At 38.4% G+C, this 25,077-nt stretch overlaps 1 pseudogene across 1 annotated transcript in view; it reads right to left on the bottom strand.

Moving 5' to 3' along the window:
* Nucleotides 1-25,077, bottom strand: part of LOC149176116 (ethanolamine-phosphate cytidylyltransferase-like) — an 88,607-nt pseudogene that overhangs the window by 4,839 nt on the left and 58,691 nt on the right. Inside the window, exons 7-8 of the transcript XR_016258046.1 lie at nt 14,099-14,164; nt 13,809-13,931 (exon numbers count right to left, since the gene is read on the bottom strand). The product of XR_016258046.1 is annotated as an ethanolamine-phosphate cytidylyltransferase-like (transcript). The remainder of the gene's footprint in view (nt 1-13,808; nt 13,932-14,098; nt 14,165-25,077) is intronic.

Below are 25,077 nucleotides of genomic sequence, written 5' to 3'. Positions count from 1 at the left end.
TTAACACTATCAAGAACTGTCCTAACTTATAGGAATTCATCCTAAATTTTAAGAGCTCGTCTCAACTTTAGGAACTTGTGCATGCTAAGGAAAATCGCTTCTTGGTCTCTTTGACTAATGCTCAAGTCAAAGAGGACCTTTCAAAATATCGTTGATATTTCACCAAAATCTCGTAAGACAATGTTAAATATCGTCAGGAATGGGGCCGCGGCTACAAAAGTGATTTTGGTGGTTTTATTTTGTCATTTTGCTTTGTTGGTCTTGGAGAAGGAAGGGGAAGAGCTTTGTGGTGGTTTTCAAAGAGAGATTGATGATCAAACAACCATTATCATCACCAACCAAAAAAAAATTGTGGATCAAAGATTCAAAATCAATGAGACAAACTTCATTTCTTCCATTAGCACATATGTTCTTAAAAGCCCATATGTTAATGATTTTCTTCATAGATTTAGGGTTATGTTTGCTTTCCTCTTTGCATACAAACATTTTGCTTCTTTGTTTTTTTGTCATTTGCTATGATTTTCATGCCCATGAACTAATTCAAGGGTTTTCTCCATATTTGGACAACAAGCTTCATATTTTTTTAACTTTCTTATGCACACTCTTATTGCCATTTTTCATTGCAAATAATGTAGTAAAAAAATTACTTTCTAAAATGAGGTGGCTGTTATTTTTTGTGTATGGGGGTTTAATCCCAGTTTTTTCTCTATTTGGTGCCCTAGGTTTGAATTTTGAGTCTTGACGTTGCCCATTAATCCACTACAAATATGCCAAAGCCCTTGGACCCATTTTTGCAATGTGAGGAACCTGATGGTGGGACAAATTGGGCATATCTCAAATGCAAATTATGTGGGGACACGATGACAGGAGGGGTTCCACGATTGAAATATCATCTGGCTTGACTCCCTCGACATGATGTTGGGATTTGTAAGGAGTCTAGCGTGAACCTTATAAGAGTTGCACTTGAAGCAATTGAGGAAAAAGACAAAAGGAAAGAAGAGACAAGTATGAACAAGGTCAAATGTGCAAACAAATCTTCAAGGATCTGGATATTTGCTTCCAATATTGAGCCTAAAGGTAGTGGAAGGGGCTCCACAACATCAGTTGTTGATGTTACTGGTAGTGGGAGGTCATCATTTTTTGTTCCACAAACCAGACATGGAGCACAACCTTCCATAAAGTCATTTGTTAAAAAAAGCAGAAGCAAGAAGCAAACAGAGTTATGGGGAAGTGTCTTTTCTGGAGTGACCTACCTCTCAGCATCACCAAAACAATCCATTTTGGAAACCGATGTGTGCTATTTCTATTGTGTGCCCAGGGTACAAAAGTGCTACATATGAGGAGCTGCAAGGGCCAATCCTTCAAGCAGAAAATCAAGGCATCAACTCTAAATTGGCAGAGTTGAAGACATGTGTTTGGATGCACAGTAATGTTTGATGACTAGGCAGATAGGAAGGGTAGGACCCTTCTAAATTTCTCGGTACATTATCCCAAAGGTACAATGTTTATTGAATCAATGGATGCATCAATCCATATAAAAGATGCAGCATTGTTAAATGGCTTGTTAGATGGGTTCATTTGGGAGATTGGTGTGCAGAATGTGGTTCAAGTCATAACGGATAATGCAGCTAATTATGTGGTTGCCAGTAAGATGCTTATGGACAGGCACCGCACATTGTTCTGGACTCCATGTGTAACACATTGTATTGATTTGTTGCTTGAGGGTATGGGGAAAATCTCCTTCAACAAGGAGGTCATTGATATGGCTAGGAGCAACCTGAAGTTTATATATATAACCATGCTTTTGTTCTTAGACTCATGAGGAGATACACTAGAAACAAGGAGTCTCGACATCCTGCAATCACACATTTTGCCAACTTTATTGCTCTTCAGTCTTTGCTTTGATGTCAATTTGAGTTGAAGCAAATGTTTGTTTTTTATCGGTGGCATGATTGTAGATACAGCAGGAGACAGGATGGGAGAGCCATTGCAAAAATGGTGTACACTGACATATTTTGGCAAGGAGTAGAAGTGTGCTTAGTTAGTGAACCTATAGTAAAGGTATGAGATTGGTAAGATGGGAATAAGCCTACAATGGCTTATTTGTATGAGGCCATGTATAGGGCCGAGACCATTCGTGTTTATTATGCAGACAAGGTTCCATTGGGTTTAATAGACAGATGATGTTATGGGATGCAATTGATAATCGATGGACAGGGATGCTTCATTGACCCATTCATGCAGCAACACTTTTCCTCAACCCCGCATTTTCATACAAATGTGACTTTGATTTTGATGGTGAGGTGATGGAAGAGCTCCATAATTGTATTCATAGGATGGTAATTGTGTTCATAGGATGTTGTTGGTCTATTTGGCTTTGATTATGTCATTCGTGCAAGGACCCTTTTCATGCAACGTAAGTGAGTCATAACTCATTAGAATTTTCAATTTACTAATTTATAGTTCTAGATTTTTTAAATTCAATCCTGTTTTATTTGAAAGTTTAATTATGTTTTAAGTTTTTAACTTCTAAGTTTTCTTTATTTTGTTGATGTTTGGTGGCAAAGCTATGGTGCAAGGACACCAAAATCATGAGTCAGACCTGTAGCTCTTCATGGTGTGAGCGCAATTGGAGTGTATTTGAGAAAATACACTCAAAGAAACGCAATAGGTATAACTTTAAGCTTTAGCCTTCAACTGAGCAATTACATTTATTGTAATTTATGACCCTCAAGTGTCAAGACTCATTAATTTTTTTGACACTCTTACAAGTCGGAGTTCTCATGCCTCAATGATTTGGTGTATGTGCATTACAATCTCTAACTACAAAGTGAAGCAAAAGGAGAAACCATTGGATGTGGATACCATTTCCTTCGATAATATTGATGTATTGTCTTCATGGTGTGAGCGCAATTGGAGTGTATTTGAGAAAATACACTCAAAGAAGCGCAATACGTATAACTTTAAGCTTTAGCCTTCAACTGAGCAATTACATTTATTGTAATTTACGACCCTCAAGTGTCAAGACTCATTAATTTTTTTTACACTCTTACAAGTTGTAGTTCTCACGCCTCAATGATTTGGTGTATGTGCATTAAAATCTCTAACTACAAAGTGAAGCAAATGGAGAAACCACTGGATGTGGATACCATTTCCTTATATAATATTGATGTATTGCCTAAGCGGAGGGTGGAGTCTGAGGTTCCCATCATGGAGGAGTCACCTACATGGTTAGGGGAGGAACCATTAGTACAAGGGCAACAAGAGGAGGAGGATTCTTGGAGGAGGAGGAGGAGACTGTGGGAGCATCAATGACAACACCATTTGCTATAGATATAAGAGAACACAGCTCCATACCCAACAATCATCATTTGACATTAGGTGTAGGGCTAGGTCATTCTACCGCTAGGCGCAGGTCTGGAAAACAGCGCATCATGTTTTCCCATAAAAGGGGGAGAGGGTACTGATCTCAGATAGCTAGCTGCTAGTTTTGTTTGTTTTGCTACATATAACTCATGATGATGTGATACTTTTATATATGCGATGTTATTTTTTTATTGGTTCCCCACATTTGAGTCCTTGATTAGACAATTATCAAGGATCAGTCAGATTTGGTATCGCCTTTGATGTATCATTTTTATTTGACATCCACTACATCATATATATCAGTGCTTTCTTCATATTTATGTGCCGATGTGTTTATTTCATGTTGTTATTGCTTTATATGTTTAAAAATCTGATATAAAACAACAACAACAATAACAACAACAAAATGAATATATTATGCAATTTTTATGTTTGTCAATATATTCCAATTTTTTGTTGTTATTTTCACTGATATTGTTGAAAAGATGTTTTCAAAACCCTCATCGATATTTTGCCGATGTCAATATTATCAACATTGGTTCATGAAGCAATTTGACTAATGTGTTGGAGTGGGAGGTTCAGTTGTTGTCTCCTACTGCGAGTTAGTTTTGGAAATTGACATGTGTGTCTCAAGTTCTAAATTGAGGCAGCACCAGTTACATTAGTCAATCAAACTTAGTTAACTCATCAATCAATAGTTCGATTTCCAAAACTAAACCAAATTTAGCTTATTTGAAAGGCTTATAAGGAGGACGAAGAGACAGAATTGATCATTGTTTTGCGAGCACGAGTTGGTGAGACAAGGCAATAGACAACACAAGTTTGTGTGTGTGAGCTTGTGAGAGGAAGTGTGCAAGAAAAGCTTGTGCACAAATTGGTAGAGGCTATATACCCTTGGGAATTGCGCTAGGAATTAGCTAGTAATTCCTAGTTAATAGAAGAAGCCTATGTGTATAGATTGAGGAGGGATGTGCTACAAAATAGGGCTCCAAGAGTGCGCAAAGGATAAGGGAAGAAAATCAGGGATCTTGAAGGTGTTTCAAGCTTAGGACAAGCAAAGAAAACTAGATTGGTTTCCAGTGAAACGAAGTTGTATTGTAAGAGATTTGTTGCTCATTTTTTCTATCAATAAAATTCTCAAACAAGCAAAGGGTTTTCCTAGTTGGGTTCCCTAGAAAAATTGTGGTTTTGGATATTGTGTGATTGTGTTTATTTATGTTCCTATTCCACTACAAATTAAGTAGGGAAAATTTTGTGTCTTGGATTACAAGTTAGTTTCAGATTTATTCATTCAAGCAAATCAAAATTTTCGTGGATTTTCTACAATAGGATTTCAATCAATGCATAACTCCAAAATTGCAAGTATACTAAAGGATTGTTTGCCTACAACAATCTAAGTGAGGAAGCCTACCTTAATAGGCTTTTGATTTATTCTCAACCTTATTTTATTAGAATATTAATTTAAATCTTCATTTCTTTTGAAATTAAATTTCCCTATAAATTTTGATCTCCATATATTCTCTTGTGAATATTATAGTGTATGAGATGTGTATGGTGGGAGCACATCATTAGGCATACACTTGAGCTTCAAAGGCTAGCTATTCCACTATTGGTCCAAACTCTTAGATCGTCCAATTGTTAGGAGTGTGCTTAAGCACATACACCCAAAGAAACATAATTGTTTAGCCCAAAATCATGGAAATGAAATCAGTGTTAGTGTGTTACAATTGATTCCACCATGAACAACTTGAAGGTCAAAACCTTTTCAATGATAATATATTTATTGTTTTTCCATACTAAGGTGTTGAGAACTCCTATCCCACCCCCTTTGCCGAAAGGAAAGTTCTTGGTTTTCAAAGAGCAACTTGGCCTAACAGATGTGACCCTTCCTAGAGAGGGTGGTCATGGATGATAAGCCTTGGATATGCGAGATCCTTGTCATGTGTTGACAAGTGGAACCCCACAAGCTGTGATGAGCCTTGGATGAGCGATATCTTTGTCATGTGCTGACCAGTGGATCCCCCCAAGCAGTGACGAGCCTTGGATGAGCGAGATCCTTGTCATGCATTGACAAGTGGATCCCCCCAAGTTGTGACGAGCCTTGGATTAGCGAGATCCTTGTCATGCGTTGACAAGTGGATCCCCCCAAGTTGTGGCGAGCCTTGGATGAGTGAGATCCTTGTCATGTATTTACAAATGGATCCCCCCAAGTGTGTATAGGGTGATGGATGCATCTCCCCTATGATGATTCTTCTTCATTAGTTGTAACATCATTGTTCCAAAGCAGAGATAGCAAAGATCTTTGTACCAGAAAGAAATTTCTCCCTAGCTGAGAGGGAGTGTTGAAAATTGACAACAATGCGATAAATTTCCTTGAATAGAATTTTATTTCTAACCTTTCTAAAGTGACTTTCTAAAAATAGAAATTCATGTCTATCTTTGCAACCATGACTTTCCAAAAATAGTAAATCACCTTCCATCAATTCATAATCATATATACATTATGGAAATTCACTTAACTTGTCCTTAATCAATCTCAATTGTTAATTTTTAACTTAATCGTCAATATTATTATTATTACTACTATTATCCTCTTTATGATATTATTATATTATTATTAAAAAGAAATTCAAGTCTCTCAATCATGTCATATGTAACTCCCCTCAATTAATGCATGTTACTCTCCCTCTCTTAATGGATTCATTCATCTCTCTCTTTAATGCTCTTACACACCTCTTACACTCTCTTACACACTTTAATGACTCGTCATAAAAAGATTCCTCTTACACCTCTTTAATGCATAAGTTACACTTCTCTCCTAAATGCATAAGTTACGCTCCTCTCTTTTATGGCATAAGTTACACTCCTCTCTTTTATGGCATATGTAACTCCTCAAGGCATAGGAGTTACTCCCTCATGAATTCGACCTCCTTGCTCTTCCTATATATTTTTGCATCATTGTCACTCTACACACTTACTTGTGCATGTGAAAGGAAAATTTGAATTTGAGAAAGACAAAGTTGGAGAGTCTAGAGGAAGATTGAGAAAGAGAGAGTAAAAGAGTCTTAAAGAGCAAGAGCAAATCTTGGAGAGCCAAAGTGATTTAGTGTTTGCATCAACCACTGCTATCAGAGATCTTCTTCAAACTTGGGTGAACTTCTTCATTCTCTCATTGTACTTTGTATCTCTACTGAACAATTGATTTCTAATAGAAGAAGAATCTGGTTGGGTTTCCCCCTTGTAGGTTTTGCCCTAGTCATTGACCTAATTTCTCTGTCTCTCATTGAGTTCTTGGTTGTCTTCCATTGTGCATATGGTTTATATGGTTTATGTTCTATCTACAATTATTTAACTTATTTTGTAGCATAAAGAAGTTTTGAATTTAAGTGATTGTAACATCATAGAACATCAAAATTTCAACAAGTTTTGGTGCTTGGAGCCATGGAAATTTCTTACAATGTGTGACATAATAGATTAGCACAACTGCCACAACATGGGCATAATTGTGTCATTTAGAGTTAGCAGACAGATTTCTAGCTTCTCTGAGTCTTCATGTGTTTGTTTTCCCTAGAAACAAAGACTTCGGATGCTCTGAACGTTGTCAAAGGTAAATAGAAGACAGAGAAAAGAGGAGAAAGAAGAGAACCGACCCAATCAATAATTCCAAAATACAAACCACAATAAAGTTATTGAACTCATCAAAGGCCCTACAGTTTTGTGGAAGTGGGGGATGAAGATTGTCAATATGAGCAGATTAATCTAGCACAAAAACAAAAGGAAGAGCAATAGAGCTAGACATAAGTACTAAGAAAAACAAAATTGTCAAGCTCGGGCACCAAGAGTGCTGAAAAAAGTTATCAATTAGACAGCATTTAGAGAGTGTAAAAGAAAATTGGAACACCTAGGTAGGAATTGCTAGGAAACCCATTGCGGAATGATATAAATATTCCTAACAAAAATGAGGGGCACAGTGGCATTGTGAGGAAGTTCATATAGTTAACTCCACTAATGTGTACATCCCATCATTAGAACCTTATACTATAGTGACGAAAGGAGGACAACAACTGCAGAATGAAGGCAGCACAATTAATGGAGAAACATTATTGTATAGAAGCAAGCTACATAATTCGGAGCTAGAAGGTTTCTCCACTTGTTAAAAGGAGTTAAATTGGAGTCTTAGGTTGTCAATCGTAGGAAACCATTAGTGTACTGAGGATAGAGCCCTTCAAGCTTATGGTCCTAATAAGCCATCATGTACATTCTATTTCACTAATACAAAGACTAGCCATTTTCTTGTAATATATATCCAAGAGAGAGGAAGCCTTGGACAAAGAGGGATAAAGGATTTTCACAAATGTGTCAAGCCCTCCTCCCCCTCACCCTTCCTCTCTATAATGTTGAAGTTTCTAAGTTTACTTAGTTAGAAACCCTCCATGCACTTTATCTGATTTATTCCTACCTACTTGTTATTTTACTTAACAAGTTATTTACAGTGTAAATACTGAAAATAAACACTAGTGAATGCTCAACATACAGATCAACGACTGAAGGAAACAGAAACAATCACACCATATGACACCATTATTTTTGGACGAATGTCCCCGGAAAAACCCAATGTGGGAAAACCGGTGCAGCTATCTGAGGGTTTTCTTATTAAGCAATATCAGAGTACAATCTGGGTGTCGAAACTGGCCTACCCAACAGAGAATTTCCTTGGCAATAATACCTCTTAGTTTCTGACAAATCTCCTGGTTGAAACCCCAGATAAACCTTCCGGCAACTACTCAGCACAAATTTGCCCCAGAAACCCCAGCGTCAGCCTCTCTCTGGACTGCGTCAGCCCCTCTCTGCGCAGCATTGGCCCTGCGTCACCCCGGATGGGTCTGCGTTAGCCCTCTGGTCCTCTGCGTCAGTAACATTGGCCTCTCTGAGGCTTGCGTAGCTCCCAGCTACCTCTGCGTGGCCCTGCGTGAACCCTAGCTGGTTCTACATCACTCTCCATGGCTACTGTGTTGCTCTCCTCGCACTATCTCTGCCTCTCTATCTCTCTGTACTCAAATGCCCCTCAGTTGCATCTCCCAATCACTGATTCTATCTCTCTTAGCAAACCCCGCTCCAGAGAATAGAATGAGTGGTCACTTTGGTGTCCTCTCCAAGTGACCCTCAAGCCTCTTCTTATACTTTTCCTGTTGACATATCAACGACTGAGATTAAGTCCCTAATCAACAGTTAAGATTAGATCTAGCTTGATCTATGTCTTTTGGACCATTCTAACACAGTTTCATATTAATCCACATTAATATTTTATTTTCCCTAAGTTTAGACTTAGGGACTCCATTAAAAATTAATATTTTATTTTCCCCAAGTTTAGACTTAGGGACTCTATTAAAAATATTAATTATTTTAATACCTCCTGAACTGTTTAGAATATGCCCAACCCCTTTTTGGGTATTAGAGATCTCATGTGCCCCAACCTCTCCACCAAATTTCGTGGTTAGAGCACATCCGATGCTACCCCAAATCAACACTCCCTCTTAGCGAGGACTGCGCTCTAGCAATACTCCTCACTGAGTATTACTCTGATCATCCAGCATCAGTACCTGTGATGATACTAGGCCTTCCTGCCCAACATCCCCCGCACTGCTACATCCTGTACTGCTGCCCATAGTTCTGCCACTGCCACTGTTGCATCTGTACGATAGCTCCCTCTGCATCCGCGTTGTTGCTGGTCCTTTCTCCCAGCACTGCATCCACACTGAACCTCCTCTCATCATGTTGCCCACTGTTGCACTGCAACTCAGTTACTAAAAAGTAAGTAACTGATCTCCCAATCTGACCTCCATGTTGGGCTAGAGACACCCACTGATGTTGAAGCTCCCTCTGTCGTTGACAAGTGCTCCCACTCTGACCTCTACGCTGCTGCAACAACTCCCTGCATCTCGCACCGTTGCACACCCTTTGTGCCATCCTGCACTAGTGCAACACTCCGGTGCCTCTCGCATTGCTGCAGCCTGCTAGCCTCTCACTCTCTTGGGACTCCTGCACTATAGCTCCCTCTGTCGCTTCATCTGCATCCATCTCTACCCGACTCAGCCAGTCCTGCTACTCCTCTTCGAGGCTCCTGTAGCAAGGTCTAATCCAAGAGGCTGGGTACCTCGAGGATCCTGCCCCTCATCACCCGTAGTCCGCCTGACTACAACTCGATGTCTCCCCACTTCTTCTCAAGTGGCGCGTCTGCACTCGTGGCACAATCATCGTCTGTCAAAACTTCCTTCTTTGCCCGTGCTGGTGCTGCCTTAGTCTTGGAAGACTCCCTTACTCTTCTTCCTTGGACACCTGGTCGCGTAATGACCCAGCTCCCCACAGTGGAAGCACTTGATCTTGGAGAGATCTTTCTTCTTCCACTTTTCCTGCTTTCCCTTAGATGCTAAGGCAACATCTTCCTCCTCCTGCTTAACTTTGATCCCCTTGTCGCTGCTACCCGTCTTCAACTGTCGTCTGATCTCTTCCTAGCAAAGAGCTGCCCACATCTCGTCCCAAGGTGGGAGAGTCCCTCTGCCCAATATACTCTGGACAAATACTTCCCAGTGTTCTGAGACAACATTTAGGGTTGTCCTCACCATCAACTCCTGATCCAGTGTCGCTTCTATAGCAGTCAACTGATCTCAGATCTCATTCAGTTCTCCAAGGAAGGTGTTAATCGGTTCTCCCTTCTTCATCTGATACGCCCTCAATTGATTCTCAAGCAGCATTCTTCTCTGCATAGAAGTATGCTAGTACAATTTCTTGAGAGCCTCCCACATCTCAAATGTCATTTCATTCTCGGCTATGTGTGGTACTACATGATCCTTGACCCCGTCAAGGATGATGCTCTTGGCCCTCGCCATTGCCTCCTCGTACTTGTGTTATCGTTGGGGTCGACTGGGATAGCTATTGCCTTCAAAGCAAAGTTCTTGACACGATTTATGTCAAGTACGGATAAGATTCTGGCCTTCCAGACTGCAAAGTTCGACGCTCCGTCCAGTCTATCCTGGTCTCTTACTCCGTGTAGTGCCATAACGCTCCTCTACTTCCCTCCTGTAAGTTCTTTATTCGACTCCTCTGAGTCTCTACTTCCCATCTGGAAGTTCTCTTCTGGACTCCCTCTGAGTCCTGATTTCCCTCCCGGAAATCCTTCTACCACTGTCGAGATGCCCCCTACTCCGATCGTCTTGTGCAACCGCACCACTGATCTGGGTTCCTCGTCTTGCTTTGTCAGGTACCGTTCTGACTACGATACCTCACCAGCTCCACTCTGCAATATTCCCACAGCCTTCTAAACCCCAGCAACCTGAAGGTGAGAGCTCCTAGGCTCTGCGCAATCCCAACACCAACAACCCAGCCTCCTCAGCCAACTGCGTCAGCCCTCCCAACTAGTGTGTGACTCTGTGTGAGGCTCCCTTTGCTTTCCTTAGCTTTGCGCTGCCTCTTCCCGGCTCACCCTTGATGACGCAAGCACTGCATCACCCTTCCCTTATTGCTGCTCTACTAAAAACAACTTCTGTTACCTCGGGACAGTTGTTTTCTGCTGCTATTGCTCCGCTCAGCTGATGTCCTTAGTCCTCCTATGATTTGCAATCACGCACTGATACCATGTTGAAGTTTCTAAGTTTACTTAATTAGAAACCCTCCATGCACTTTATCTGATTTATTCCTACCTACTTGTTATTTTACTTAACAAGTTGAAGTTTCTAAGTTTACTTAGTTAGAAACCCTCCATGCACTTTATCTGATTTATTCCTACCTACTTGTTATTTTACTTAACAAGTTATTTACAGTGTAAATACTGAAAATAAACAATCGTGCATGCTCAACATATTATAGATCTGCAACTAAAGGAAACAAAAACAATCACACCATAGACACCATTATTTTTGGACCAATGTCCCCTGAAAAACCCAATGTTGGAAAACTGGTGCAGCTATCTGCGGGTTTTCTTATTAAGCAATATCAGAGTACAATCTGGGTGTCGAAACTGGCCTACCCAACAGAGAATTTCCTTGGCAATAATACCTCTTAGTTTCTGACAAATCTCTTGGTTAAAACCCCGGATAAACCTTCCGGCGGCTACTCAGCACAAATTTGCCCCAAAAACCCCAGCGTCAGCCTCTCTCTGGACTATGTCGACCCTCTTTGCCCAGCGTTGGCCCTGCGTCACCCCAGATGGGTCTGCATCAGCCTTAGGAGGCCTTGTGTCAGCCCTTTGATCCTCTAAGTTAGCAACGCTGGCCTCTCTGAGGCTTTGTGTAACTCTCGGCTGCCTCTGCGTGGCCCTGCGTGAGCCCTAGCTGGCTTTGCGTCACTCTCCCCAGCTACTACGCTGCTCTCCCGGCACTATCCCTGCCTCTCTGTCTCTCTGTACTCAAATGCCCCTCAGGTGCATCTCTCGATCATTGATTCTATCTCTCTTAGCAAACCCTGCTCTAGAGAATAGAATCACTGATCACTTTAGTGTCCTCTCCAAGTGACCCTGAAGCCTCCTCTTATACTTTCTTGTTGACATATCAACGGCCGAGATTAACTCTCGAATCAACAGCGAAGATAAGATTTGGCTTGACCCATGTCTTTTGAACCATTCTAACACAGTTTATTTTCCCTAAGTTTAGATTTAGGGGCTCCATTAAAAATATTAATTATTTTAGTATCTCCTGAACTCTTTAGAATCTGCCCAAAACCTTTCTGGGTATTGGAGATCTCATGTGCCCCAACCTCTCCACCAAATTTCGTGGCTAGAACACATCTGATGCTACCCCAAATCAACATATAATACATCCAATAAGAATCTCATAAAAATAACATAATTAGGACTAATATAACTATATTTTTTATAATATTAAGACAAATCCAACCACTAGCTTGTACAATTTGGATAGATTATTAACTTCCCTGCATCTAGTGATACCTAGTTATACCTCATTATTGTACTAAAGTTGCCTAGTAGTTAGCCTCATCCTAAGTTGAGTGATACGGGAAAATAGGAACATGTTTCTGAAACGGACACGCATTGGAAATGTGACCACCCAAAAAATTTGGAAATGAGGAAACGTGATATATATATATATATATCACATTATATTGAAACTTGGAAAGAAATCATTAAGAATAAATGAGCAAGAACATTTAAATGACAAGTAATGTTCAACCATCACTTACATTGGGACCATCATCATTAGTATCACCTTTGCCTCTACCTCAATCCTCTAGGAACATCAATCAACACCACCAATTTTGATGAAACTACCTAATCTAAGTTTTAAAATATGCTATGAAAAGCCTAGCATGTCTTATCTGGTTTGAGTGAAGCATACAACATTAGTGCTAGGGCCATGATAGAGGCATCCAACAAGCAATATCACTAACATCAAGGTACATAAAGGGCTTGGTGCTCTTGATTAATTACCAATTGCATTCCTTCATACATGATAGAATTTAATGAAAATAATCTTGAAATTCTGAAAACTATTAAGTTTGTTGAATTTTGAGTAGGATCTAAAATTCTACTTCTCCATATGATGACTGATGAGGTTGGAAACACTCTCTAACATCCTGAAACAATTTAACATTACCATCAATTAACAACATCTTGGTGCAAACTGAGAGTGAAACCCTTTTTATAGAAAAAATTCCAGTCTTAGAGGTTTCTAAAAGTCTGGTTAATTCATAATTAACCTCTAATTAGGCAATAAAACCAAAAATGTGGGTCACAACAATTAAAGGCAAAATCAGACAAATTTCATTTGGAAACACATTGTACAAACGTTGAAACGCATTTCAGTTCATATGAAACACATTTCCAACATGAGAAATGTGTTTGATGCGCACTGAAACATGTTTCAGTTAAGTTTCAGAGTTTCGATAAGCAAACATGGTTGATAAGCAAGTGGGGGGGCAAGTTTCATGCAACATAGGCTTCATCCATATTAAATATAGATTGCAAGAAGACTATATATACTATATAAGCAACCCTTATAACAAGAGATTATGCAGAAACAAATTGTGAACAAAATTTGTTGTCTGGTAACAGCATCCATCTGACATTAAATTTTTCAATGCCTCCTTACAAAGGAATATGTAACAAGAAGTCAATCAAAGGCTACATGATTCTAAATCGCTGGAAACACAAACTAGAAAATTATAAATGTAATGATAGTCATAATTTACTTTCTCAGACATGTTAAGAAACATAAAACATAAAGCAAGGAATTATCAACTAAAGATGCAATTTTTCACTTGCACATAACGATCTTATCGTTTGATGCATCATAATGATTGATACAACCTTTAAGAACATATAGAAACGTGTGTAAATCCAAGGAATGTTTTAATATCAATAAGAGAACATTACATATATGCTAGCTAAAAGGAAAGTAATTGAAAAAAAGGAAAAAGGAAAAAGGAAAAACCTTGAAAGCTTCATGATTTGAAACTATCCTTTTCATGATTGATGTAGTTGTTATATCTCTCGGGCTCTCTATAATCTTAAAAATCCCCATGCTCTTAGGAGCTGAATAAGGATCAACATCCCCCTGAATAAAATGTTTCCCAAGACAATGTATCAAGGAAGCTCCATGTTAAAATGATTTTTCTTAAAGAAGAAAATAAATTTCTATTACATAAAAACGAAAAGGTGATTGATTTAATTCAACAAATCGTTTAAGCTAGATAAAATTACAACTTAAGAGGATTGACTTACATTTAATAAGTCATTGTTCTCAGCAACAGTTCCATGCACAACCAAAGAAATATTGAACGTCGTAATCTGCTCAAATAGAATTAATAATTAAGCAACTGTGTTCACAACATTAATGAAAACTAACTAAACTAAATGACAATATATACATAAACACAACTACTTTGCCATATATATAAAAGGTCACAGTTTAGGAGTACTGTGGTTCTCAGCCATTATTAATTCCATTTTTCAACACATCATTTTTGGTAGTGATCACATCAACAATGCTAGTCATATGTATAAATTGGAAGAAGTAAGCAATTTACAAAAGCTAATAGGACATCTACAGCTAGTATGTAAAGGGAAATGGATGCAAGCAGCCTTGCTACTGCAGTGTTCTCATAGTGGATTCTTCTTCTTGATCTAGATGGAGCCAGCAAGAGGCATTGGTTGGGGGCAGCAAAGGGCCCTTGATTTGGTCAGGTCTAGAGAGTTATACTGTAGCTATAGAATAAATGTCTTACCTCTGGAAGTCTGGGGTAGCATACTCTTAACTTGAACTAGATGGGATCAGTGAAAAGCTTTTGAGCCACCGTATTGCTTCCTCTTGATTTGGTTGGGACCAGTTAAAGTATTTGGCACTGGCTCGCAATATTGTGATTCCCAAAGGAGTTTTCCCATGGTTATTGCTCCTCTATCATATCACTGCCCTAACTTGAAGGTAGCATGTGTAGGAAATATTAAATTTGCACACAACACACTACAAACAAAACCCTAGAAAAGAGAGGAGAGAAAAATAGAGCTTGCTTAATATTAGCCAATATGTTAAATGTCAATATATAAATATGTATCATCAAAAGAGACAATGCCCTGTTCAACAGTTCAGCCACTTATAACTATTATATTGGGACACAATTTAGCTTAATTAACACATCATGACACAATCTTATTTATGACATACAACTTTGTTAACTTAAAGTCACTTTCCTTTATTACTCTTAACACTGAAGTATTAAGCTATATAATAGTGCATTAGTTTATGACCATTACCCTAAGCCAAACTCTAACAAAACAAACACTTGTCATCAATTACAAACTTCTTTGTATAAAGAGAATCAAAGAAGAAATCTGCAGCCTGCATCTGAAATGCGCTTCAAAAATCAGATTCCGAAGCTATATGACTAAATGAAAGGTAAAGCTGATTGCATGACATGTAATTGGCATCACTAAAGTGAACTAGTCACATCACCAACCACCTATTTAGTCTCACCCAAATGAGACTAAATGTTGGCTAAAAAAAATTTCAGCCTACATACCACAAATGTAGAAGCTGATTTCTGTCAAGGATGGTCTAATCTTCAGATGTGTATATTGAGGTCTTATAGTGATATTCTATGGAATAGACACTTGCTCTAGTGGAGAGCTCCTCTCCTTCAATGTTTTCCAAACATATATGCTATATATGGAGCAATCAACCCACTACTTGTTGCACACATGTAGAGGTTGTTGAACTTTGATGACTTGGAACTTGACCTATAGTGTCTATTTGATGATTGTCAACCTTCTATCTTGAGATTCACATTGTATACCTTGGTCTATTGATTTGGAGCCACATATGCCAATTGGAGGGTTCTCGTTACATATTGCTTGGATTTGGCTATATCTTGGAGCATAAGCTTCTATGGTCCACATCAATTTAGCACTCCACTTATTGAGGTGCCATCTCCATGATGAGAACTTGAGGACACCTTGCACACATCTCAAGCCATCTGTTGGAGAAATCCAATTGGAGAGATTGATTGCAAACTTCAAAATTCTTATTGATGAGATCACTTTGTACATTTTTCCATGTCATCTTGATGACGGCTACCACACCATTTGAGCATCTATTTGGTTCTCCATCACTAATTCTACCTTGGGATCATGCACATGTGCCACATGCAGATTCTATTGACTCATTCTACATATCATTTCATGGCAAAACCTGTTCTCCAAGCCACGTGTGTGGATCCGTTTGGTGATATGCACATCTATTAGGTTTGCTCACATGTGGAGGTCATTCATTGCTATGACATGGACATTGTTGTACTATCTTGCATATGTGACTCATGTCTAGAAGGGCAGTAATGTGGATAAGCCTTCACTTGCTATTTTTAGAGCCTAAGACTTTGTCTATCACTCAAATGAAGGAGGTGCCCAACTACTTGGCTCTATTTGAAAAGTCATTGCAACTAACTCTATATTTATTCAATGTAGACTTGTCTATTAGAATTATTTAGATGAGGAGAATATTTCTAGGATATTTTACTATAGGAAGTTGAAGATCTCAACAAACTTATTGCGACTTTTTGTAACCAAGTAGTTGAGATTACTATTTTATTGTATTCCTTGGAGAGAAAAGTGGATCTAGGAAAACAAATATTATTTAAATGTTATTGTATTAGAGAGTTGAGTTAAGACCTATGTAAGGGCTTGCTCTCTCCATTTGCAACTTGGATTGGGATTATTAAATGGAAGAACTTACGAGGGAAGCTTTTGGAGAATAAGGTATCTTTAATTTGTTCAAGTTATCGTTTTATTTTATGTCAATTTCTATATGTGTAACTACATGTTCTAGGCACACCAATAGAGTATTGTAGATGACAAAGACAACACAAGGCCATCTAAATGTACAGCTACCTTGTTGAAAAGATTGAGGTTGTCGGTTCCTTCCCTTGCTTCCAATTTCTTTTTGTACTTCTTACCTCTAAGATTAATAGATTAGACACTAGATATCCATTATGTTTCTTTCTTTTTAATCATTGATATAAAGCACCCTAAATGTTGCCTTGGGAAATGGATCTAGAAAGGCCCTCTCCCCCATAAATTTATAGATATAATAACCAAATTAGGGCCATTATATGGCACGCCACCTTGGCATCTTATAGCCCTAAATCCTCCTTTAGAACACCTTCCAAGGTTGCATATATAACTCCATAAGCCAAGCGAATAAAGGTATTGGTGTCCCTTTCATCCATCACCCCAAAACCATAAAATTTATCTCATTTTCCTTTCATCCATCACCCCAAAACCATAAAATTTATCTCATTTTCCTTTCACCCACTAGATACTACATACACATTAAGCTCAATGATCCAAAGAGAAGGCCCCCTAGGCTAGGAACCTCTTCCTCAATTTGAAGTGTAGAAGAGAGATGGTGAGGTGACAATGGCTAACCTCTTAGTTACACAAGACTTAGGTGCTTGGGATTTTTTCAAGGAAAGAGATAGGAAGTAAACTAGAAAGAAGGGTGGTTTAGCAATCATACATAGCAATGGAGCCACAACAACATTGACACAAAGGAACAGAAATTAAGATACCACCAACCTATAGAAGGGTTTGAGAGATAAGAGACCAAACCCTCCTATTATTGTGAGAGGATTGAATCCCATATTGCTTGAATCCCACAAAGAAACTTTCAACCTCGCTTATACATGAACAAGTCAAATCATTCAAGGATGTTAGGGTAGAAATGAGAGAAACATGAGTAGAAGCACACCCACAAAACAATGATTAATTCGAAATGGTTGTCTAAAATGTAGAGTCAAGAGTGGTCACAAACAATACTAATAGTATGGAAGAAAATCGAAAGAAGTTAGCCATTCTTGGACAAATCATACAAAAAAAATATTGACAAAAACAACTAGAGTAATGATCTTAGGAATGATGAAGAGGATGTAGTTGTCGAACCATCTCAACAACACAAGGTGCCCATCAAAATGCCAAGAATAGGGAAGCGCTCAAGATCAACCCAACTGACAAAGAGGTATCAATCTAACATTAACCCTCCATATATATTCTTACCATCCCTTGGCTAAAGAAGCAACGAAGTCAACCCTAAAACTTCTTGTCAATCCTTAGCTAGAAAGAGGTACTCGAGGATAACCACTTTGTTGCATTTTCTTAGTGTGTAAGAAACCTCCATAGTAGTTGAATGGGAGTTATCGTTTGTTGGCAATGAATGAGCATGCCATTAATCCTAGGGACATGTCATGCAAGAGTGCAAGCATTGACTCAACCTAAAAGTAACTTTGTGTTCCCCCTTTCTTTCTACCCTTTTGATAATGAACATTGCTTTTTTACCATAATTTGAACCATCTGTTATTTTTGGTAGCATCAAACAGGTGTTCTAGTCCCGACTTGTATCAGAGAGGCTAAAGAACACGAGATCTCCAAAACCTAGAAAAGGTTTCAGGAGAAAACACCTAGAGACCACTCAATTAAATTAATTGATCAATAATTAAAAAATGCCTAAGTCTAGCTTAGGAAAACCAATTAATTAACAACAATTAATTGAAAAAGGATTGAGAAAGCTCTAGATACTCACATGGATCAAGTCTAAGATGATCTTAGCCATTCATAACGATTTAATCATGGTCGTTGGTGATCCAAAAAGAGATTATAAGAGCATGTCAATGGGTTGAGGAAAGATAAAATATTTGAGCAAGAGGGAGAGTGAGTTACTTGCGCAGATCAAGCTACCCAATGCAGTGGTTTAGCAAGAAGAAGAGTTTGAGGGAGAGCATCAATGATTGAGCAAGTAGCAACAGATAGGCAGGAAGAGGATTTTCCTAGTGTCGAAGAACTAGCAACAAAGAAGCCAAATTATCTGCAGAAAGAGGCCGAGCAGCCAGAAAACACAAAGCGAGTGCCGGAAAGTGATTGTTTCAGTTGTTGGAGGTCGAGAGATCACCTGGAAGGCAGAGCGACTTATTTGAAGAGACAGAGGAAGGTAAGACGACTCATCTGGAGCCAGCTAGCAAGCTATATGAATTTCCCTAGCCAAGCAGTGTGAATTCCTGGAGGCCGAGTTTCCCAGTGGGGTTCAAGCCCGTAAAGGTTGAGTTTCCCCATGGGGTTCAAGCAAGCAGAGGGAGGCAGAGTTATTTTTCAAAACAGAGAAAAATTTTCCATTATATATTGCCGAGATTATTTGCTGGAGGATTGCCAGTTTGGCATCCAAATTATTGTTGTAAGAATTTTGCTACTGAAGAATAATAAAATAAACCCTCTTCTGTTGCACCAATTTTCCCTTAGGGCTTTTTTTGAGGACGTTAGTCCAAAAATTATTGTGTTGATTTTATCATGTGTGTGCATCTATTTTCTCAATTCCAACATTTTATTTAGCTTCCATAGAATTTATTTGTGAAGAATTACAGTGTGATTTATTCGATATTAATCATAAAACTAATACACTGCTAACCAATTAGAAGAGTAAATTCAAATAGTTGCAAACTCAAGGAAATTTCAAATGGTATCAAAGCAACTTTGATCAGATCAGAAGCTTAGTAGCATGGAGAAATTGTGCAGGTTTAGTGGGAGTTCTAAGCATGAATTTCTCAGATCTGTGCAAGCCACAAAGAAGTGCAAATTGCAGAAGCAGAGGGTTCGATTTCCAAATCCGGGATGGAGGAAAATTCGATCAACCTCAGAAGCAGAGCTTGCAGGCAATTGATTTGCCAGATAGAGGATTCCAGTGAACATATCAATGATTTCGTTGAGCGGATTTGGGCGCAATTGATTTGCAACAAAGTTTTGCAGCAACAAATCAACACTAAGTGAAAGATAAAAGCACACTAAAGAGGAGACTTCCAGTTTTCTCAGCGGGTTTCCAGATCCAGTTTTTCAAGAGGATTTCATAGATTTCTAGTTGCAGTAGACTGTGCGAGTTTGCCAGATTAGCAAATTCAAGTTGCCGAGATTACAAATCGTGTGCCAGTTCCCGGAGAAGAACATCTGAAAAGTTAAGCGAGTAGTCTCAGTGAGCAGCTGAAGGTAATACATTGGTCAGAGAAGGATATCTGGAGGTAACCAAGAGCAAATTTGAGCATTCCTCAAGGAGTGCAAATAGCAGCAGCAGCGCCACAAGGAAGAGAGGAAGCTTCCAGATTTACTTTCCCAGTTTTTGAGTTTTGCAGGAATGGCCACAGCAGGTCTCAAAGATCAGGATAGACTTGACAAAGCCTCTAACTTTAGGGTATGGAAGGCTAGGATGACTTTTCTGTTGGATGAGTATGGATTGAAGGAGTTTGCAGAGTGTTATTGTCGTACCGACAAATCCTCAACAACATGCAACCTATAAGAAAGAAATGGCCAAGGCTAAGAGGATGATCCTAGATGGGGTTCGAGATCATATTGTTACACATATTGCAAAGAAGGGAACAACAAAGGAGATGTGGGATGTCGTTGTGAAGCTATACCAAGATCCATCAAAGAATCGTAAGATGGTTCTCATGGAGAAGTTGAGGACCACAAAGATGTTGAAAGGTGAAGGCATGACTCCATATCTCACTAGAATTTGGGACGTCTGTGATGAGATATCAACAGTAGGTGAGAAACCAGATGACAATGAACTTGTGCAAATAGCACTAAATGGGTTTACCAGAGAATGGGCAACATTCGTTCAGGGAATCATTGGACGAGATAAAATACTTGATTGGGAACGCCTATGGAGTGACTTCACACAAGAGGAGCTAAGGCTCAGTCTTGTCCAAGGTTCCACCAGCAACAGTAGCAAAGCACCAAAGGTTGAGAAAGACGAGGAGAACGTAGCCCTTACATCTAAAGGGAAGGCGAAGAAAGGTCCCAATCAAGGACAAGGCTCAAAGGGAGGAGAAAAGAAGAAGGATTTGTTGAAGATCAAATGCTTCAAGTGTGGTAAGCTTGGTCACTACAGCAACCAGTGTCCTAAGAAAAAGAAGGACAAAAAAGGGGAGCACTAGACAATAGCTTCGGCGGAGATAGATGCGTTAACCTCCAAGTTGGAAGAGTTTGCATTGATAGCAGCTATACCTCCAGATGGAGGAGGAGCATGATAACTTCAAAGTTGTAGGAATGGGCAAGATCCGAGGAGGACAGCATCAAACATGTATTTCCTCATGGGTCATTACCTTTGCTACGGGGGCCCACAATTTTCAGTGGCACAAGGATCAACGTCAGTAGGCATGGTCAAATCTTGAGAGACAACACAGAGACTAGTTCCAGTCAGTTACTAGAGGGGCGAAGAGATAGATGAGCGTAGAAAGTTGCTCAATAGACAGTGCAGGAACTAGTTGCAATCAGAGACTCATGAGATAGTTGCAGAGCCAATACAAGGACACAGTGGATCCAAAGATTAGTTCTCAGTTGCAGTTGTTGCAACAGCAGCATGAGATTAGATGCAGTGTAGGCAATGTTGGCAGCAGTACAAAGAGGCATAGTGCAATGTTAGCAGCAGCGCAAATGCAGGGTGGTTCAAATATAGGGTTAGCAGATGAATCAGAGTATGCGCAGTGATTGATGGACATCGAGATCTAGTGGTATCACAGTTGTCAGACTTCAACAGCGTGAGGTGGTCCAGCTATAGACTCCAAGATATTCATCGGGTTTATGGATATAGTAGTGGAGTGGAGAAGAAAGAGGACACTTTCCTCGCTAAGAGGGAGTGTTAGTTTTTGGTGGCATCAGACAGGTGTTCTAGTCTTGACTTGTGTCAAAGAGACTAAAGAACATGAGATCTCCAAAACCCGGAAAAGGTTTCAGGAGAAAACACCCACAAACCACTCAATTAATTAATTGATCGATAATTAAAAATTGCCTAAGTCTAACTTGCAAAAATTGATTAATTAACAACAATTAATTGAGAAAGATCGAGAAATCTCCAAAGGCTCACATGAATCAAGTATAAATTGATCTTAATTGTTATAATGATTTAATCATGGTCGTTGGTGATCCAGCGAGAGATTATAAGAGCAGGTTGATGGGTTGAGGAGAGAGAATATTCGAGCAAGAGGGAAAGCGAATTCCTTAGACAGATCGAGCTATCGACTGCAGTGATTCAGCAGTAAGAAGAGTTTGAGCCAAAGAAGGAGAGCATTAATGATTGAGGGGTTAGCAGCAGAGAGGTATGAGGAGAATTTTCCTAGTGTCGTAGAGCTAGCAGTTTAGAGGTCGAATTATCTACAGAGAGAGGCCGAGCAACCAATGAAAGCAGCGAAAAACGCAAAGTGAGTGCCAGAAAGTGATCGTTTCAGTTGTCGAAGGTCGCGAGATCACCTAGAAGGCAAAGCGACTTATTTCCAAAGGCACAAGAAGGCAAGACGTCTCATTTGGAGCCAGCTAGTAGGTTGTACGAATTTCCTTGCCAGGCAAAGCAAATTCCTGGAGGTCGAGTTTCCTAGTAGGGTTCGAGCAGGCAGAGGGAGGCTAAGTTATTTTTCATAAGTGAGAAAAAATCTCCATTATATGTTGTCGAGATTATTTGTTGGAGTATTACCAGTTTGCCATCCAGATTATTGTACTCAAAATTTTGTTGCTGAAGAATAATAAAATAATCCCTCATCTACTGCATTGGTTTTCCCTTCGGGGTTTTTTAAGGGACGTTAGTCCAAAAATTATTGTGTTGATTTTATTTTGTGTGTGCATCTATTTTCTCAGTTCTCGCATTTTATTTAGCTTCCGCGAAATTTATTTGTGAAGAATTGCAGTGTAATTTATTCAGTATTAATCAAAAAATTAATAAATTGCTAACCAATTAGAAGAGTAAATTCCAGTAGCTGCAAACTCAAGGAAATTTCACACCATCTAACAAAAATATTTTTGGATATAGTGTATCAGAATGATTATCAACATTAGTTATCAATGTCATGTTTAATGTGCAAATAGGTATCATATGGATGTAATGGTTATGGATATAATCTCTATATATTCTATTCTATCATATTTTTTGTTTTGCCAATAACTGATATTGGGAATGTGTTTGATGGTTTTTAGGGATTGAATATGGGATCCCAAAACTAGATTAAAAATATTCCAAATCTCCATATCTACTTCAAGCTATGTAATTTCAACTATATAATAATAGAATCCTTGTTTATCTACCAAAAGAATATATAAAGAGAAATATTTAATGAAAAAAGATGTATTATGTAACTACAAACTATCAACTATCAGTTTCTACATTATCAACTTTCAAGGCTCCACTATATAAAACATCAAGTGGTAGTTTTTACATTATTAGCTTACAAGGCTCTATTGTATAAAACATCAAATGGTAGTTTCTACATTATCTTCTTTCAAGGCTCCACCTTATAAAACATAAAGTGGGTACTATGTTTACAATTATTGTGCCTTTATACATGTCTATTTTGATGACTAAATATGGATTTTCCAAGGAATGGAATCATATCTAGTTTTTAGGGATTGAATATGGGATCCCAAAACTAGATTAAAAATATTCCAAATCTCCATATCTACTTCAAGCTATGTAATTTCAACTATATAATAATAGAATCCTTGTTTATCTACCAAAAGAATATATAAAGAGAAATATTTAATGAAAAAAGATGTATTATGTAACTACAAACTATCAACTATCAGTTTCTACATTATCAACTTTCAAGGCTCCACTATATAAAACATCAAGTGGTAGTTTTTACATTATTAGCTTACAAGGCTCTATTGTATAAAACATCAAATGGTAGTTTCTACATTATCTTCTTTCAAGGCTCCACCTTATAAAACATAAAGTGGGTACTATGTTTACAATTATTGTGCCTTTATACATGTCTATTTTGATGACTAAATATGGATTTTCCAAGGAATGGAATCATATCTAATCTTTTTGGAAAATTTTATATATTTTTGGTATAACATATTTTCATTAAGTGGCAACTCCTCTCTTGAACATCTAATTTCCATGTCAATGTGGAATCCAAGTAGTAAAATACCCAAAGACCAAGCATGTCCAACAGGTGTAAGTAGTAAAGAGAAGATTTTTATTATAAATTGGGTACTTGAACATATTTTTTATTCAAGCTAGTTTTATGAAGATCCACTGCTTGAACATATTTTTTATTCAAGCTAGTTTTCTGAATATAGTTGGTTGGGAAATGAAACCCCCTCCAAGTACAAAAATGTTCCAACTTTCAAAATGTGGGCAAGTTCCCACATGTTTGTCACTAGTCACATGAATAAATGAGTTGGCTACATGTAGACCAATTATAATGTGTCCACAACGTTATGTGAAAATTCACTTGTATGGTCTCAAAGGTGGGACCATTGCCCTATCAGACTTGGCCCACAGATGTTAACCAATCACATGTGTGACAATTTCTCCATGTTGATTGAGGCACCCACTCATGGAAGCTCACAGTTGTGGGTTGGTCATCGGAAGTGGAGCATTGAGATATAATAAGAAGAGTTGATAAGGAGGACTTCAAATAAAATGAAATTATTACATTATAATAGCTAATTTAGTTAAGAAGTTTATAACAGGATAAAGATCACAAGCAGCCACAAGTAAAACCAGAGTTGTTAATATCACTTAGTGACACCACAGTTGTCGATAAGTATGAAACTAATAATTGTACTAGATATCCCCAATTAGAACAGTAGAGATTTTATTTGATTAATTGGTTGCATGTTATAATATGTTATTATGTGTACTTGAGTTTAGGCAACAACATTAGAGAAATATTAGTTTTGGTAGCAAACAACTAGCCTTCATCACGTAAATGTATTTTACATGGTTATCAATGTGGGTGTCTGTAGCATGTATAGCACGTAATTTTAATTTGCCTGATTCCAAAGTCTTATGTATATGAAGAACCTAGTGTTTATTATCATAATAAATTAATGACCAAATATAAGTTAAATGAATCTAATTATCCAATGTACAATAATTATTCCAAAATTGTGTAGTATACCTATTACCCATCCATATACATGGGTAACTCTATGAGAAAATTATTCTCCTACATTGCAGCTAGCCAGCCAAGATGCCTCTCATCCCTTTCCGAGTCAGTGCATTCATTGATCCAACATATTCATACGATGAAGGTGAGAGATGAGGAAGGGCTTCAACCTTAATTCCTTAAACATGACATCTGTCTTTTAAGACGTATATTGCAGATTTATTTAACCATGTGGTGTGTTCAAGCTTCCCCAACCCCCGGACAAGACACATTATTCACCCAATCCAC

This window comes from Pinus tabuliformis, chromosome 4_1 (assembly GCF_031772625.1).
Source record: "Pinus tabuliformis cultivar Carrire ecotype Pingquan chromosome 4_1, CPIR1, whole genome shotgun sequence".
Classification (NCBI taxonomy): domain Eukaryota; kingdom Viridiplantae; phylum Streptophyta; class Pinopsida; order Pinales; family Pinaceae; genus Pinus; species Pinus tabuliformis.
The sequence above is the reverse complement of the archived record's forward strand: the minus strand, read 5'-3'. Positions and strand labels throughout refer to the sequence as shown.